This window comes from Phasianus colchicus, chromosome Z, assembly GCF_987193195.1.
Source record: "Phasianus colchicus chromosome Z, bPhaCol1.hap1.1, whole genome shotgun sequence".
Classification (NCBI taxonomy): domain Eukaryota; kingdom Metazoa; phylum Chordata; class Aves; order Galliformes; family Phasianidae; genus Phasianus; species Phasianus colchicus.
In genome coordinates, this window is record NC_143476.1 from 80121638 (window position 1) to 80139350 (window position 17713).

At 38.8% G+C, this 17713-nt stretch overlaps 1 long non-coding RNA gene across 1 annotated transcript; it reads right to left on the reverse strand.

The window, feature by feature from the left end:
* Positions 1–7654: 7654 nt before the first annotated feature.
* LOC116229812 (uncharacterized) lies at positions 7655–17204 on the reverse strand. Its single transcript, XR_004167113.2, has 3 exons — positions 17092–17204; positions 11911–12009; positions 7655–8265 (listed from the first exon to the last, which is right to left on the reverse strand). It is a non-coding gene; the product is annotated as an uncharacterized LOC116229812 (long non-coding RNA).
* Positions 17205–17713: the final 509 nt, after the last annotated feature.

The following is a 17713-nucleotide window of genomic DNA, read 5'->3' on the forward strand; positions in this document are numbered from 1 at the left end:
GACTGAGTCTAAGAACTCTCTGAGTACCTCAGCCTTCTCCATGTCTGTTTAAGCCGTTTCTCCCTTTTATTGGAGGGGGTACACTCTTCTTGGCCTTTCTCTTCTTATCAGTATAGAATACTTCCTTGTATTTGTTTTTGTTTTTCACAATGTCCTGATCCCATTTCTACTCTTCCAGACAGCATTCCTTTATTCTTGCAAGGCCACCCATTCCTGCTTCTACTACCTGTCCTACTGGTCAAACTGGAAAATGGCAGTACACCAAAGTGCCAAGAAATAATCAGAAAGACTTATGTGGATAAGCCAGTAAACAGCTAGGGGCATTCTGACAGGATACAAGAGCCAGAATCACACTGTATTCTGAGTCTTTAAAGGGGTATTTGATATGATTTTTTTCACTGAGCCCCAAAGCAGTTTCTGAGAACTGTTCTAGTGGAGAGGTGCCCACAGGTCAAACATAGGACCTTCTGCCTCTGCTAACATTGTCACACGGGCTTTTTTCAAAGTGACATGGGAAAAGAGAACAAAAGGAATAGCAACTAAACTGTATATTGTACAAATCCACTGGATGGGTTCCAACACTGAAGCAATAGGGATGTGCATTACTGAAAACACTGGACATTTATTTGTGTTGAACCAGTTTCATGCTGCCTCGTTAGTAAAAGTCAGAAGAATTGAAAATCAATTTTTATTTTTTTCCTTAAGATGAAAGTAAAACTATGGAATTAACTTATATGCCTATTGATCACATAATGAAAAGTGCAATTAGATATATTGCTTGCAAATCCTTCCATAGTCAATGATAGCATGTGAAGTCAATGAAGCAAGTGGGTATATTTGAGCATGGGCTCTAGATAGAAAGCAGTACAGAAGAGGTAATCAAGTTAGTATTAAATACAGTTATACCAGTTCAGTTAGACAACACAAATCATTTCCAAAACACAAATAACAACTCCCCTAGTGAATGAGATCATTAAAGTCAATATACTTTTAAAATTTATTCATTGAAAGCATGGCACTGAAAGCTTTACTTAGAAATGAGAAATCCAACAAATTGGCAACAAAATATAGGATGGAAGGGAAATAAAAATAAATTCAGAACAGCAGGCACAACTGTCACAGATAAACAATAAAAGCTAGAAGCTAATCCCTGACGAAATTTACAGCACTGCAAAGCTCAAGTGACTACCCTTAGACTATTTTCACTTAGTAGAATACTCAAAAGCCTCTTCTTAAGACAATTATCATTTCCAGAATTAATCACATACATTTGAATGTGTTGACAACCTAAGTGTACTGTTACATGCTCCCTGGTGTCTGTGATTCTTTTCATGTCTTGTTTCAGCAGAGTGGAAGTGGTAAGAAATGGCTTCCCTTTTGCACCATTTTTACTACATAGAACATCGGTGTGGGTACACTGAGATGAGTGTATTTTCACATCCAGGAGCTCTACTATGTTAGACAAGCAACTTTGATGCACAGAAATAAACATACGAAGATAAATATCCAAAAGAAAAGAAGTGAAAAAGCTAAGCTGCTCAGAACCACTTTCTTTTAATTGTACAGCATAGCTTTCCTTATATTCTCTTTTCCTTTTTAACTGTATTCGTTAATACATTTCTGCTTATATAACATATATACCTTAATACACACAGGAAGTGCAAAGTTATACAGCTTTTTACTGTCCAGACTTCTGTGTATTTAAATGCATGCAGTTAACATTTTCTTAAATGCAGTCAAAAGTAATTCATAACAATTTCTTGACAGGATAGTAACAAAGGAGAATGTAATTAGTATAGAAACCATTAGCACTCTGCAGAACAGCCAGCTTTACTTCAACCAGCTGTAGGAGCATCAGCAGAGTATTAAAGAATCAAAACCAGTTTAGAACTCAAGCTTCAGAGCAATTAATACTGAATAAAACCTTCCCCATGAGAAAGAAGAGAGAGAAGGGGCAGGAAATGCCCTTTTGTGCTCTGACAGCACCTGTGAGGCAATGCAGATGAACAATCTGAGCCTTGCTCACTCATTCAAGGGAGAAGACAACTCCTCAATCAATCTGGCAATGCTTTTCACTAGCTAATCCTATCCCCTGGTAAGCAGGAAAGAAAAATATTGTTCTTATTTTCACTTGCTTTAGCCTGTTAGACAGTCAAGGTATGATTATCTTTTCTGTTGCCAAAGTAGATGATCTGCAACACCAGCAGTACTGCCAGTCATTTCTATACCTACCTGGCATTATAAACTGTGCAGGGAAGTATGCTAAAGATGCTTTCACCACACTTTGTAGTATTTGTTGTGATTTTGACTAGTTGATGCCCTGTGTTTTAGGCTATTCTTTTTGTATTAGTTGGTATTTGAATGAATAAGAGAACACGGTATATCCACATTTCATCCCAGGCTATGTAAATGTAAAGAGCTCAGATTAAAATGTGCTCTGCAGAGAAGAATCACTCTGAGATTTACAAAGTAAGATGAAAGTTGCTGACATAATCTAGGCATGAGTAAGCACAAACTAAATCCAACTAAGTTAAAAAATACTCTCCAAAACAAAGCTATCTCATTTTGTCTTTACCACAGGGATTTTAACTCAAGGGGGAGCTAGGTAGCTGGTTTTATGAGCAGAATGTTTTTGCACATTTACATTTGAAAATGTAAAAGAATTAATTAAACCTGCTTATGTTCACAATTGATATTGTTGACAAGGAGACATCTATGGTTTATTTCTTAGGGCAGAACTGATGACTGCTTACTGACAGTGGCTTTCAATGAGAAATCCCATAATGCTTTAATTCAGTTGTACTGCCTGTTTCTGTAAATTGAAGAAAAGCACTCAAGAAATCTTTCTTTTTCACCTCCTGATATCAAATGAGAATTCAAAGGATACTCAGTTCTTCTCCCAAACACAAAAACTCAAAAACTAGATAAAAGTTATACAGGTATTATTATTATTTTTTTTTCATTAGAAAGTTAGAAAATATATGCAATACATTTTCCTGATTATATATAAATCTTCAACTGAGCAAATTTAAGTGCTCAAGCTTGACAGGTTTGTTGCATAGCTGAGTCCACAGTGTATTTTCTTGTATTATTCTTGCATTCTTGTATATCATTTATCAAGCAGGTGTTTATAACTAGATAGAGAATTCATCATGTGCATTAGAATGAACCTAAAGAAGCCTCAGGAATTGAAGGTAGGTATCACCAAGGCTGATAGAATCAGTAAACTGCAGCAATAAGAAAATTATGAGAATTTAGATTAAGTAAAGAAGGAGGCTTCATGTAAGTATATTTTAATGGAAACTCCTACACAGTTTTTCAATAACTCTTCTTTTTGGGGTTGGAGTTTGTCATTCACACTGCTGAGAAACAAGAAAATTCTACTATAATCATAATTAAAAAAAAAAAAAATCCTGAATCATAGACAGAAATATCAGCAATACTTACAGCAGAAAAGATTTCTAGGAAAAAAAAAAAAAAAGAATTTATTTGTTTTGGATGGCAGGAAGAACCTGTCAGTTCCATTTCCTGCCATAAACAGTAAGTAAAGTGATCCAAGCATTCTGGGCAAGAACAGGTCAGGTGTGGAGTTGTCTTGTTTCTATTTTTTCAATACAGAAGTCAGCTTTATGAAAATTAGAACTTCTTGCAAAATGATGATGACATTTGTCATGAGTAATTTCATTTCAGTCAAACTTGTGTTCATGCCCTCTGGTACCCTTGAAAGTGCTGTGGGGCAAGAATCAAAATTGAACAAGCTGAAGGACTTGCTCTACTTAGGCTGGCCATGTGACAGTCTGTTTGTCAGTGGTAATACAAATCCCCACCGACCTTGAAGCTGTCCCAGACATCTTAACTGAGGAATTACTACATAGAAGCTACAGGGTCATCCTACCTGGCCTCTTCTCCAGCCCTGAAATTTCCCATGGCCAAGGAGGGAATGTAACACCCACTTCTACCAGCTTGCCCATGTTTATAGCAGTGCCTTGGTAATTTTCATCTCTTATTTATTACATAATAGATGGAAAGGGAAACAAAGCTTGTTCACTTTGTAAGGCTTATATTTACCTGTGTTGTGTAAAGCAGAGAAAGCCTGCAGCAGATTACCTGGAGAAAAGTGCTTTCGGCTTCTCTATGGCTAAATAAGTGCCAGGACTGGGACAAGGAAGGAGGGATGAGAAAGCCTCTTGGCCATCTGGCCCTACCCTTTTTGCAGAGCTGTTCCTCGTTTTGTTACTGAACTGTAAAATGGGGAACAGTCACACAAGATTTGTTCCTTTCAGAAATAAGGCGCGAGCTGGAATTGATTTGTCTTACGTAAGCTTTACAATAAAGTCTTTGCTCTCTGAAGTGACAAGGAATGCTAGTGTGAACCAGATGAATTCTTAAAAATTTCATGTCTGGACTGAGTCTACAAAACCAAACACATGATCCCATGTCTTATCACCCCCACTCCTAAATTCAAAGCATATGACATAACCACTGCACCAAAGTCTACGGAAGTTATGTTTAGTTAATTACATTAGAGTTTATTTACATATACTCATTTAAAACAGAAGGAAAGAGTTGCAGCTAGAGAAAGTGGGCAATTCTCCATTTCTAAATAATGCTTGAACCAAAACATGTAACAAAATATTGTTTAATTAAGTCAAGGGTTATGACTTACTACAATGCTAAAAAGACATCCACACTCGTTCAGTAATTTAAATGAATCCTATCACAACTCAGTCTGCCTGTTAACAGCAGTATTACAGTAATTCAGAGGAGATTTCACAGAATAATAGAATCATTGAAAAAAATCATCTAAATCATCTAGTCCAATTGTTCACCTACCTCCAGTATTGCTCCTATGTTCCTAAGTAATACATCTATCCTTTCCTCAAGCATCTTAAGGGATGGTAGTTCCACCACATCCCTGGGCAGCCTGTTCCAATGCCTGACCACACTTTCTGAAAAGAAATTATTCCTCACATCCACCCTGAATTATATGAGGGCCAATCCAAAAATAATGCTTCCTATTTTATTATGTTGGCCCATGACATCACAGGCGGATGTTGGTGGTATGGCAGCAGAGGCTGAACCTTCCTACCAATATTCTATTACATTTTGTTGCTGTGTGTCAGATGGCATCAGAGGGACAGTCTGACAGAATGGCATCTGACGTGAAAGTGAGTATGAAGCAGAGGCGTGTCACTGAATTCCTTCATGCTGAAAAAATGGCACCCATTGACATTCATTGACACTTGCTGAAACATTATGGATACCAAACAGTGGATTTGAGTACAGTGAGACAGTAGGTGGTGTAGTGGGCTTCAGCAGCAGTGACAGTGACATGAAAAACATTGTGGATGGTCATGCAGATTTTGGCAAGCGTAGCATGCAATCTCTTGTTCATAGCTGATGGTTGTGACTTTGTTGAAGAACAGTGTTTTGTTGTTGAGAATTTGTTCTACCAAATAGTGTTATTGTGTTATTTGTATCTGCTGTAATTTTCATGCAAATAGGACTTATTACTTCTGGAGTGACCTATGTGTATTATAAGACAAATCTCAAGCATTCGTCTGGCAGCATCAAAATCAACTCTAACATCACGCAGTTGGTAGCAGCAAAAGTAACACTATGTAGTTGAAAATGAACACAAATGTCCTCTAAAGCCTCATATAAAAAGTATGTAGAAAAGAATTAGCAACCTTCTATCCCCTTGTTAAATGCCTGATGAAGAGCCACTTAAACTGCTAAGTTAGCAATTACCAAAAACACTACAGGTGTGATCTGAGCATGGATGCACAAGAAGGATCTTGCTCCGAGTGGCTTCAAGTGAGCAACTGCTGCCTGTGAACAAAGGCATGAGAAGAAAACCATGGCACTGCAGGGAGAGGATGGGAAAAGCAGTCCAGAAGAGCCAACACAACCTATTTGCCAGAACTTTGTGTATCATCATCCACTTACAGCTTCCAGCAGGAGGGAGGAGGTGAGAAAAAAAAAGAGAATATGTCCCTCACCCACATCACTGGGAGAGCGGAAGAGAAACCAGCTTGCTCACTCAGAGGAAACAGGAGTGCAGCAAAAGGGCAGCAGAGGACATGGCACCAGGAGCCTTGTGACGTGCCAGCTGGCCTTGTAAGGCTCTTTATTTGCAGCATCTACAGAGTTGTTAGTGGATGTTGGGGAAAAAAAAAAAAAAAGTCACTGATCTCCAATATACCTGTGTGTTCCCCAATGGTATTTATTTATTCAGTCATTCAAATTTAACCTAAATGAAAGCTGGCAAAAAAAAAAAAAAAAAAAGTTTTTCTTTTGGCATCCAAGAATTTATAGTGCTTTTTCTTCTCCTCACTGTTAATGATTTTGAAGGAGTAAAGAAATGTGCATTCATGAAACTAAGCAGAAAGTATGAATTAATCATTTAATTTTGTTAAAAAGCAGACAGTTACTAAAGCTGGAATAAAAAAGCGTGCAGCTAGGGCTATGTAGCAGAACTCTTTGCTAATTTTAGAAAAGTACAGATAGAAACATCATGGTGAAATCACTTTTGAGGTTGATGTTGCCAATGATCAGTTGACAGCCTAGGCTCAGTTCTGTATCTGCCCAGCTGAAGTCAGGCATGTCTCCTGTAACTATTCAGACACAGACTCAGATACAAAGGTTCTTAGAAGTTTGCAAACTTTTTTTTTTTTAATATATATTTACCTTCAGAGTGTGAGTTAATTTGAAGCAGGTTTAATGTGAAACTTAACAAGTGTAAACTTTCTGATTTAAAATGACATAGAGGACTCATCCCATCCAGAAGAAGGAAGATTATATTACATATCTGTATTGTTCAAACTTCTTGCCACATTGCAGTCTTCGATAAATAATATTCAATCCCTACATTGACACAGCAGAAAGAATTGTCTCACCTTCAGAAAAAGACTTTCATAACTTAGTGAAATACTCATAGCAAACATTCTTGCTTATTCTGAACAAGCCAGTCAACTGGCAATACTGCTCCAATACCTCTCTTTGCATATGTAGAAGCTGATGCTCACACAAGCATGTCTTCCTCTGCTGTCTCTGAAACAATTTAACAGCTTTCCCACAGGAGGGGCACAAACACTCTACATTTAGGATAGAGCTCAGAGTGCTTAGGAAGGAGTATATATTAAGGTACCACCTGCAGTTTTACACAGCCTAACATACCCCTTCCAGCTTTCTTTACCTATATAGCAGGGCCTCCAAACACCTACCTGGATACTCTGCCTTGAGGAGGGTGGTAACAGATGCCTTTCACAAGATTCATAGCAGCCACAGATTATGTCCTCAGCTCTCCAAGAGAACAAAAGAACCAGCAGTCTGACACCAAAGCCCCCAGTGCCATTTCCCCTGCAGCCACCTCTCAGTGAATGAAACATAGGTTTGTTATCAACCCCCAAGCTTATCACCTCCTTCCTGAGCTCAGATTGGTTCCAGTTTCCTCAGCTGACTTGCACAGCTGTCAGATGACAGCTGCAAGGGACCCACTCCTTGGGTCTGCTGTCACCTCCATCACTGGGAGGATGATGGGTCTTTCAGCTGAGTAATGTCTTACAGGGTTCTCTGAGAGCTTAAAAATTATCAATTTCAGCAAAACAGGCCAATTGATACTCAGGATACATTTTAAGGCAGCTGGCCTAGCAACAGCTGCTGAAGAAGGGAAAACTTGAAGGAAAGGTTGAGAAAAAAGTTTTTCATGCCATTGGTTCAGAGTATTAAACATATTGGCATTGCCGTGTCACTGACTATATCAATCAAGCAATGGAAGTGCTAAGTGCCTTGGAGCTGCAATGGCAACTGAACTTATGCTCATATTTCTGCTACTGATTGTCCAACATATTTGACATCCATATTGTTAGGAAGTAAGGCAACATTCAGGCTTTAGATACAGGCTTTAGATAACCTTCAGAGCTATCTAAGAGATAGGAAAAAATAAGCTTGTGCTACACCTTGTAATACATATGCCCTCCATCTTCCCATCCATTATTCTTGCAGCACACGATTTAACCTAAATGAACAAGATCCCAAGGGTAGGAACAGTGCTAGTGAGGACTGAGAAAAAATGTTGAAATGAGTGGGCTTGTTTGAACCACATAGCTGAGAGCCAAAAAGTCTAAAATCATCTAAGCGTGCAAGCTGGGATTGAAGGCCAGATGGGAAATATTTGAACTTGGTACTATTATTGACCAGGCAGTCCAAAGTACAGCGTTTAAAATTCTTGCTTTCTTTAGCCAAGTTCTCTCACTTGAATATCTAAAGGAGAAAAAAAAAAAAAAAAAAAAAAAGCTAAAGAAGCAGAAAATTGTAACTGATCTCCACCAATTTTTAAATCACAGCTCATAAATACAGATGTTCAATACCTGCCAAATTTTAGCTGGGAAATCAAACATGATGCTATGGGGGAAGGGGACTGGATGCTTTTAAGATACTCCTTGTATATTTTGGAGGTGATTCATGTGAATCCTGTGCACTGAAGTCTACTTATTTACTTAGAATTACACACCTACCAGAATAGTATAATCAAGTAATGTAAATTCAATTCAGGTAGAGTTTTCAGTTTCCTGTAGTGACCCCTGAATAAAAATACTTGTCTGTAGACAACAAATTGAATTAGGAGGTTTACTGGAAGAAGTGGATGACCTACACCATTGAGCCAGCTGACATCTTATTGTAATCTCTGACTAAAGGGTCTATTCGTGGAATTATGCTTTCATTTCAGGTTTCTCTTACTTAATCCTCTGTGGTATATTGTTTGTTCTTCCTACAGGAAGATTATGCTACTAGGATTTCTTTGTATGAAACACAGCTGGTATTTGCCATCATATAATTTGAATATAGTCTCCTTAGCCAAACCTTAAATTAAGATGCATTTTTCTCACATCGAAATGCTGGATTCTGTATCTAAGAGTCACCTAAATAAAACTCCATTTGTGAGTAGCACTCTGCTGCACTAGGACTACCAACTTTTGGTTTCTTCTTCATTATCCTCTCTATCAATATTTTTTGACATAATTAACTCGCATCTTAATCTGTCATGTGCTATGTGCTACTGAACTCTAACATGTTTTGATTTGATATAATGCAGTAGACATTTGTTATACTATTTTCCCAGCACATTACATATAAGCAGCATTTCACTTGAACTAAGCCTGTAAAATATGGCTAAATAATAGGATACAGATTGCTTTTAGTTTTCATGTTGATCTATAATGCATTACTTCTGATTTACGGAACTCTATAATGCATTTGGAGCTTTTGCCTGTCAGACTCATGACCACACAGCCAGTATGACTGTTATCACACAGATAAAACACGTATGGAGAAATAAAGGCAGGTTGCTAGGTCTAGCATAGCACCAGACTGGGCTAAGTACATTTTTTCTCCTTTCCCTTTTCCTGTTGTTGTACCACATGATAAGAGTTAGAGTGCCTATATAAATGGCAGAGCATTTAAACTCTTCAGGAAATATATTGGTTGTATTCCTCCTTTATCCCATTTAGAGGGATGGCAGCATATGGCAGTTGATTTAATTATCTGCTTTTCTTTTTTTTTTTTTTTAATTTGGTATTATCAGTCCTTGTAAAGCAAATCTGTGTCTTTCTACTATTTGTAGCTTTTGTAGCTGCCTTCTTTTTTCAATTTTTTCCTTCTTCTTCTTCTTTTTTTTTTTTTTTTTTTTTTTTTTTTTACTGCAGCCTTTCTCTCTTCAGAGCAGTGAAAAGCAAGTTAACCTTGTGACAGCATTACTTGAAATGTCATGGATTGTTCTTGTTAATTTGACATGTCAGTTGACTTCAGGGACTGGACCCCTTGTACTGAACGAAGGACATATGAAGAAAAAAAACACACAGAAGGGAATGTGTGTTATGATTTTCTCCTAGTCAGTGTTCTGGTAGAAATGAATGCAGTGAAGTTTTATTAGCTAATTAAAACTGCTTTCTACATCAGAGCTGAGCATAATGGACATATTCTGTGTCCACCTCTTTGGATACTTACATTGTTTTCTGTCTTTCCCCATCTTTATTAAAAAGAAGCATAAAAGAAAGAGAGGAAGGAAGGAAGGAAGGAAGGAAGGAAGGAAGGAAGGAAGGAAGGAAGGAAGGAAGGAAGGAAGGAAGGAAGGAAGGAAGGAAGGAAGGAAGGAAGGAAGGAAGGAAGGAAGGAAGGAAGGGAGGGTGGGAGGAAGGGAGAGTGGGAGGGAGGGAGGGAGGGAGGGAGGGAGAGTGGGAGGGAGGGAGGGAGGGAGGGAGGGAGGGAAGGAGGGAAGGAGGGAAGAATGGAGGAAAGGAGGGAGGAGGAAGGAAGGAAGGAAGAATCTATGGTTTTCCTTACTGTCTTCTTATAGATTATTTCCTTAGGCAATTTATTTTGTCTTTCATTCTCTCATCCTGATTGCCACAAATGCAATTCCTGACTGGAAGAGTGGCTCTGGAGGCCCAAGCACATTGTGCTGTTACCATACTCTCCAGTGAGCAGGGGCCTCATTGATTCAGAAGTCTAGAAATGGTATCTTGGAGGAGGCCCAATATGAGCAAAACTAAGGCCCTTGACATACCTATCTGATTCTCTAAAGAACAGTTGTGAGTGCTGTCAAAGGTTATTCAAGGATATCCACATCTCTGGGTTGGCCAGACTACCGTATTTATTTAATATTCATCCTACACCCAACAAATAGTTTTGTTTCAATACCATAGAAGAATATTGTCAGGAAACTATCAGATTTTTTCAAGTACTCCCTACCTAAAACTTTTGCAAATTTGTCCATTCATCATAGGCCTTGATATCAAATCTTAGTGAGCTGCTCTTAAAATGTCATTGAGAGATCTAACAGAGAAATGTCATTGGGATATATGAAAAGGCTCTGTCTTGCAGACCCCAGTGATCCTTCCAGGAAAACATTTAAACAAACATCTAAAGTCCAATTTCAAAATTTCCAAAACCAATTGTTTTATACACACACTTGGGATTAAGCTAGGGTTAAAAACTTCTGCAGGATCAGGTTTTGGGGGCCTTTTTTTCCCAAAGAGTTCCAAGTGTGATAATGTTCTCTCAGCATGTCAGATTCTTAGCAGATATGTGAAAATACTTGGTTTTACACCTGTAATTGTGCACAAATCTGATGCAAACTGGGTTCAGGCATCTTGATACAATTTATTCCAGAAATCCTAAATGCTGATGTAATGTAGACATGTGCAGTGGCTTCTATATATCCAGTGGGCAACTGGGCTCACATGCAGGAGGTCGGAGGCGCTGATGTGGTCCATGCCACACTACTGTGGTCAGCTGGCTGAGGAAACTGAATAAACTTAAGCATGCTGTTCTAAGGGACCATCAAGTCAAGGCAGACTAATTTTTCCTTAATTCTAAAAGTAGAGACCATCTCCAGTTCAGTTACTGGGAAGCATACTGTAGCTGTTGTATCAGCTCAATTCCTCTGCCCTACTCACAGGTGGCCTCTGCTGAATTACCTGCATCTTGTAGAATTATCATTGATCTGGGGTTGAATTTACCATTTGGCTATAGCTGGCAGTATAATCTCAGTAGCAAACAAAGCTGTGCCTAGAAATAGTCTCTGTATTTAGGTCCTTGGACATACTGAAATTGGTATTTATTGAAATTGGTCCTTCAGATGTGCTGAAGGACTGGAAGAGCTGGCAAGATAACATTTTCAACAGAATATTTCCCATAACCATTTAAGCATGTTTTCATTCTCAGAATGTGCAAATTGTTTTGTTCTAAAATCCTCTAAAATATTACAGAAACTCTTTCAGACTTCACAAAATACCAATTTTGAAATCTGCAATTTGTACTATGTAGGTACAAGGCATACTTTTCTCAATTGCAGTCAAATGCTTTGGCTTTTAAGCAGTCAGTGAAAACATTTCTATCTGTATTCACCTCTGATCACTGAAATGCTTTCCTTCCTTGGTCATACACAGCACCACCTTCCAAACAATCCAGAAGCCAGATTTACAAACATATCCACAAAGTGTGCACCTGAAAAAACAAGTGTTCTTTACTGAGCTCTAAGACAAGCCAGTATTTACCAGCTTGGAATGAGAAAGACCACTCTGATTAGATACTCAGTTACAGATTTTATTCTGAAGCCAAGAAGCTTTTGTATTTGACACCTTATAGAGTTTATGCAGTACGTGCTGTACAAACAAGTACTGAGTTCACTAGAGGGGAAGATAATAATGGTAACAGACTTCTGGAAATGTTTTTGTTAAATGTTGTATAAATTAATGGGTTTATTCTTAGGCCAAAAAAAAGATACAAGTGGGAGATGATTCACAGGGAACAGGCACAAGTCAAAGGTGAATGAGGAAATGAATTTATTATTTATACAACTAGAAGTGACAACATATCTGCTAAGGTAAACCACAATAAAAAACTAAGGCTTGACCAAGCATGATAAATTAAGTACATTCATTTGCCATATTTGAATAGAAGAACTGAGAAGAAATCTCTTGCAGTAGAGACAACAATAGTTAGTATTTGTCTGTCTTATGTTCACACACATCTTCCCACCTGAAGATACAATAGATGCTCCATTTCTACCATGGAATCTTTGAATCATTAAAATTGGAAAGGATCACTAACATCATCTAGTCCTACTGTCAGGCCACCACCACCATGCCCATCACATCCCTAAGTTTCATATCTACCTTTTTCTTGAAAACTTCCAGAGACACTGACTCCTCTACTTTACTGGGCAGCTTGTTTCAGTGCACTAGCACTATTTCATATGTAAATACTATCTATTAGAAATATGTTGGGTTTTTTTTTTTTACATCATGGCACACCTAAAAATTTCAAAATATTACCACATTTTTTTTTCTTTTTATTTTATGCAACTGCATTGCTTACGTATTTACGTCCTTCAATATTTGCATTATGTCAATTTGAATCATTAACAAAAATCAGTAATTTCAATTAAGGCCTTTTAAAACTGGTTACTTGGAATAATTTGTTATTCTGGAATTGGTCCATTGAAGTCATCTGCTTCCCAGATCATATTTACTATTAGTTACCATTTCTGCTGTCTGCTGTTGTATGTGATGATGTGGTCACAGCTGCCCAGCATCTGCTATTAGATTGGTGTAACTGTGCTAGCAACCGAGAGAGATAGAGAGTGATCAAGGCTACAGTCTTGTGTATACTTGCAGTGCATCTTTAAGTGAATTGAATTTGACATGGGATATGAAAAATAACAAGAAGGGATTCCACAAGTATCCTGGTCAGGAAAAAAGAAAAAAAAAAGTGGCTATTGGATGAAGTCTCTGGTGAGTGGAAAAAGTGAAACAACACTCCCATTTTTAAGAAAGGTAGAAAGGAAGATCCAGGAAAATACAGGCTGGTGAGGATCACATCTGTGGTCTGGGAAGATCATGGAACAGATCCTCCTGGAACGTGTGCTAAGGCTTTCATGCTTGACCAAACTGATGGCCTTCTAAGATGGATTGATTGTATCAATATACAAAAGAAGAGCAAACGATGTCATCTGCCTGGACTTCTGCAAGGCCTTTGATGGTTCCACATTACATTCTTTTTTCTAAATTAGGAAGATATGGATTGGAAAAGTGGCCTATTCAGTGGATAAGAAATTGTTTGAATGATTGCAGTCAGAGAGTTTTGGCCAACACCTCAAACTTCATGTAAAAGCCAGTAGCAGATGGTGTCCTCCAAGAGTTTGCTTTGGAATAAGTGCTCTTTTATATCTTTATCAGTTACCTGCATAGTGGGATTGAGTGCATCCTCAACAAGATTGCTGATGACCAAGCTGGGTGGTTCAGTTGACACAATAGAAGGAATGTATGTCACTCAGAGGCATGGGTATAGGCTTGAAAAGCAGACCCAGGAAAACACAACACAGTTCAGTAAGGCCCAATACAAGGTGTTGAACTTGTTCTGGGGCAATTCCAGATTTGTGTATAGACTTCAACCTGTACACATTTTCTCAATGAGAACTCCTTGAGAGCAGCCCTACAGAGAAGGACTTGGAGATTCTGGTGGGTGAAAAGCAGGGTATGAGCCAGCAGCGTGCACTTGCAGACCAGAATGTAAGCAGTATCTTCAGTTACACCAAAGGAGGAGTCACCAGTCAGGCAAAGGAGGTGATTGTCACCCTTTGCACTGCCCTTGTGAGGCCCCACCTGCAGTACTGTGTGCAGGTCTGGGGCCCCCAACACAAGGAAGATGTGGACTTGTTGGTGTGGGTCACAGAGATAATCAGAGGACTGGAGCAGATCTCCTATGAAGAAAGGCTGAGAGAGTCAGGGTTGTTCAGCCTGGAAAAGAGAAGTCTCCAGGGAGACCTACTTGTGCTTTTCCAACACTTAAAGAGAGCTTAAAAGAGACTGACTTTTTACACAGTCTGATAATGATAGGACAAGGGGGAATGGTTTTAAAATAAGAGATGAGATTTAGGTTAGATGTTCGGAAATTTTCTCCTCAGAGGGTGGTAAGGCACTGAAACAGGTTGCCCAGAGAAGCTGTGGATGCTCCACCCCTGGAGGCATTCAAGGCCAGGTTGGACGAGGCCCTGGGCAGCTTGATCTGGTGAGTGGCAACTGTTGGAACTGAATGATCTTTAATGTTTCTTCCAAACCAATCTATTCTGTGATTTTGATTTAACCAACCTGCAGTTCTTCTGTGCTTGAATATCAGTAATAATGTATTGTAATGTATTGTAATAATTCTGTCCCCAAATAAGACCTTTTTTTAAAAAAAAAAAAAAAAATTAATAAAAAGCTCAGTTATAATAATGGCATATACCAGAGAAATGCATTTTTGCCTCCTATCCTAAAGAAGTCAATAGGATCACATACCTCTTAGCATATTGCAGGCTGAAAGTTATAGTTAGTACCTTTAGTACCTTAATATTTTAGGTTGGCGAGTTACTAGTATATACTACTATATTATGAGCTAGATGTGTCTTTTTGCTTTATAAAATCTTCAGTATTCATAAAGGACTGCTCATCTCTGTAGCCAGACAGGTCATTCCAAAAGAAAATTGTCTCCTTCTAAGATAGGTATCTGATACTGACTATAGAGGGAGCCTAACTACTACCTAAGCCTGGATGTTTCACTTCTGTGTAGCCACTTTAGGGTAGTTGAAACCCACTCGCAGTCCATAAAGAAAGTTAAATGCACAGCTTCAACTGGAGGAGTTAAACGTAGAGGAGTGGTCATATGGTCATACAGAGAGCGGCCCCGATGATTTTCAGCAGAATAGGATGATACAGATTGAGGGGAATGCAAGAATTCACAGGCAATGCTATTTCAGTTGAAATTATGTCCAAGAAATCTGCCATACAGCTGTTGTGAACAGTCCCGAATCCAGTAATATCTCGAAGTGAGCTGAAAACTGTAGTTCAAGACACACCTTAGTATTCAGCCAGAGAAAGGCATTTACATAGTGAGATCCTTCTTTTCAACAAGATGACTGGCAGTGTCTTCATGGCAGATGATAAAATCAATGGGATACAGTTGTTTAAGTACTTCTGAACACAGGAACTTGTGTGACTTAAGGGATCCATTTTGCTAGAATCCAGAGACACAAAAACATCTACACAAACTGCCTAGACTCTGTAGTGACTGATACATTTCTGATTTATGATCACACTAGCAATTGTTAGGATTAAGCATTCATACAGCTCATAATACAGGTACAAGTTGTGGGTGATAACTTGGCAGAATAGTTTGGGGTCCAGGTGATGCCTTCATTATCCAAAATAGAGATCAAATAAAATTTTCACTTGCATCATAGCAACTAACAGCAAAACACTTGCTGTCTTAGGACTCCCCAGGCAGTAAAGCCAATACAGGCAAATCAAACTAAAAGGAGAAATAAGGAAGATAGAACATTTCTAAGAGACGGACATTTGTGTGAAATAGCTGCATCCCAAACACTGCACACCTGCTCATCATGAGCAGGCTATTCCTGTTTCCAACTGTAGAGCCATTGGGTTACATTCCTGAGGCTCTCATCCCCTCACATGATGCCTGCATCTGGCTGGCAACTACCTCAGCTCAGAACAATTTGTGGTGCAAAACAGTTTTAGTGTGTCTCTTAAAAACAGAAAGAAAGTGGCTTATTTCTCAGCAATGGCCAAAAGCGTTAAAATAAAACAGACTTAGTTCCCTAGCCCCTTGGAATTAACAACTTCAGTGCTCCCCAAAGATAACCTACAAAAGTTAACTACCTTTCTGCACTGAATGTGTTCATGACCACACAGGGCTACCCCATGTTTGTTCAGTGCAGCCTGCAAACTCCATGTTTGCAGCAAGGATTATTTGCTAAAGCAAATAAAACAATATTCTAGGACTCCCTCCAGGGTCATTAAGCTTTCCTCTGCTAAGTTAGTTTTGGCTTTCAGTGATTACAATAAAAATAAATCTTAACCATGCTTCTTCCACTTTCTCAAGCATTTGGGAATTTTGAAGAATACTAAGGCAAAAGGGAGAAAAAAATATTTAATCATTCTTCATGTATGTATTTGTATGCACATATGACATTAAGAATTACTGCTTCTACATATCGTATTGCATATCAGTCTTATATATCTGTAGATAACTAAAATTCAGAGACATCCAATGACTCAGTCGCTTCAGACCTTCCTCATTGTTATGCCCCAGGTATTCACCTGTCCTCTGCACACCTGTTTTAGGTCTGAGATTACAGCTCCACAGAACTTTTGATGTGGACTACATAAATGCGCAGTCTAATGTACCAGTCTCTAAGCTAAGGCAGCTGTTATGAAATTATGAGTCTGTACCATCAAATCCACACTGATACCATGTGAGTGAGCATGCTCTTGTCCTAACTCCCAAACCACACAGCATTTGCAAGGGCTAACCTGGGCAAAAATTCAAACTTGGTATCATTTTAGTAATTTAACAGCACAGGACCCAGTGCCCAGCACTGTTTAATCTACTACACAGACATATCTAGAAGATCTCCCAGGAAAGTTAGTTCTATATCACAAGCATTAAGCTAATTTAATTACTGTAGCTATTCATTGACGTTACTCTGTCTGGATAGACACTGGAAGATAAAACAGTGAAATTCTTTACCCCTCACTCTGCTCCAGTACCCAGCCTGATGTCTCTTGTGCAACCCTGCTGACCCAGATCTGTGATGTCATAAATATCTCAATACCTATGTAAAGTGAGGGCCCAAAGTGAAGTAGCTCTAATGAATGCTGACCCTATTCACAAACACAAGGCTTGAAATCCCTGTAGAGATTTCTACTCTCTTAGTTTTGCCCAGACCAATTCAGAATCTACCACCAATGCCCAGCAGTCAAAGTGTGTACATCCAAAGGCATATCTTGCATAGATCCTTTTCCGGCATTCACATGCAGTGAGTCTCTGACTACAGTTTTATAGTTACAACACTGACAAACTCCAGCTGAAGCAGGAAAGCCTACTGTGAAGAACTTTGAATAAGAAGCAGTCCAGGTCCCATAAAAGTTGGCAGACACGGGCCCTGCTTCTGTCTCACAAGAAGGGAGGCCAGAAGTTCTATTCTTCGAAGCCCTTCAGTACAACAAATTAGAGCTTCTATGAAAGCAGAAAAAATTCCTAGAGGGTTGCAGGCAGCCAAGGCTGAGAGTCTTTCACTGGCTGGCCTTTATTTGGAGCGGTAGAAAACTGGAAAGTGGGATCTGAACAATATCTGAGCTCACACAGTCAG